Below are 2,192 nucleotides of genomic sequence, written 5' to 3'. Positions count from 1 at the left end.
AGCACCTTAACAATCTTTAAGGTTTAAAGTATAGGACGTTATTTTACATTAATAAGCTCGCTGTGGAGCCACTGGTTTATATAAAATTTTGTCTGTATTTAGTTTAGAAATCGTCTGTCGTTATGCATATGATCAGGTAATTAAAAAATGGCAAATAATACACCAACACGTCAGGGGATGTACTATTTTTCTTACCGTGATCATAATTAGTATTACAATGATTTACGTTAACATGGATATTAAACATTTTCAATAAAAAAAACACGACTGAAATTAAGCAACAATTCACTTGTTTACAATACGTCAACCTCTGACAACTGCGGTGGGTATGTCTCATTCAGCCAATCAGAATACGCGAGGGGCGGGATCTATATAGTCAAGTTTTCATGATCTGCAGACTCGACACCGCCTGTAGAACCAGAGAAACTGGCCAATAGGAAGACAGAAATGGAATGGGGTGATATGACATCACGACTGTGGCTCCCGTGGTTACGTCATGCATTTTAGCTTATAATAATAATGAAGCTGCTCGAGGAAGAATAAAATATATATACATTATATATATAAAAAAATAACAAAATTGTACAATACAGTCATTTTTTTTCCTACTTATGATATAATTCGTCATAAAATATGATGGATCTGATTATTTCTGAATAATTATTTTATCATTTTTTAATATATTTTAAAATATAAAACAGATATTGAGATAAACAGTTAGATCACTTCCTGATATGCATTATGATATTTCTAAACAAAACAATTAGAATCAAATCTGGGGAAAATGTCTGAAATAAGGTGAAATAAGGTTAAGTGGGTCAATGACCGACAGTAACACAGGCGATACATGAGTCGGTTCTCAAGATTCACTCATATTGTGTAGAAACTTACAGAGCCTCCATTAGTGAAATAAGAGATTATAGTGGGGTGACAGGATAATAACTTCTTTTATACGTACAGGTTGTTGTTTTTTTACATTATTTGTTACATGCAATTGTTAAATTAAGGATGCAATGTTTTTCTTTTATAGTAAAATATTTCATATAACAAAGATACACCATAGTGATTTTCTCCAAGCTCTATTTATTTAAATATATATATATATTTATTTATTTATTTATTAGGATCTATTAGAAATGTATTTATTATTATTATTATTATTATTATTATTATTATTATTATTATATAAATATTTTTATTCTTTCTACCCAAAATGGCAAAACATTTACATTTATTTGGGAAATAAAATTGAAATGAATTTTTAATACTGTGTAATAAGTATTATAAACAATACTTGTAATTTCTACTGTGAAAAGCTGTGCTCAGTATGACACAGTAACTGATTTACAGTACTATATACACTTAAATGAGTACTAGTTATTTAACTAATAATAATAATAATAATCATATCTTCTTCTTCATCATCATCATCATCATCATCATCACATATTGCTTTGTTTGTTGGGGGAAAAAACTCCTTCCTTTCTAACAGGAATTTATCATGGTTCTTGGCTTGACCCTGGGAAATGATTTCGAAAGAGACAAAAATAACTTTTGTAAGTTTGCAAAACTGAGATGAATGAAATATGTTCTTCTGGACTTTTCTAGAAGTTCCTATATTCCTATAAGTTAGTGGTTTCTGCTAGTAGATTTGGAATATAGGAGCTTTTCCTACTTCTGACAGCTAATAACTTTATCAGCTAATTGTCACAAGCTACATTAAAGCAGATATTCAGACCAGAGATGTACAGTATTTTGTGTAGATATGTTTGGGAATTGCTACGTATTCCCAAACATATACCAGGTACAGGTTTAGCAGGAACAACAGGATCAGCTGAATTATGCTGAACCTTTATTTAAAAAAAACCTTTAATCTTATATTGATTTATATCCTAGTTCAAAAGTGCCCTGTAATTTATCTTTGCTTTATTACACTACCTGAAGTGTATTATTTACTTGATCCTTTGTGCACTGAAAACGTTTTGTACATGTTGCGTAATTTTAAGCATAAAGCTGCATCAGTAATCAAAGCATATCAAAGTATTCAGTAACTTACAGGTAATAAAGTACATTCAATTGCAGTAATTTTCTTCAAATATAACTTCAATATAAATAACTTGTTTTTGTAAACAATGTTAACCCTATTTTCAAGACTCAATTTTTTTTTCTTTTCTTATAAGATGACACAGACA

The sequence above is a fragment of the Tachysurus vachellii genome, chromosome 18 (genome assembly GCF_030014155.1).
Source record: "Tachysurus vachellii isolate PV-2020 chromosome 18, HZAU_Pvac_v1, whole genome shotgun sequence".
NCBI lineage: Eukaryota > Metazoa > Chordata > Actinopteri > Siluriformes > Bagridae > Tachysurus > Tachysurus vachellii.
The sequence above is the reverse complement of the archived record's forward strand: the minus strand, read 5'-3'. Positions refer to the sequence as shown.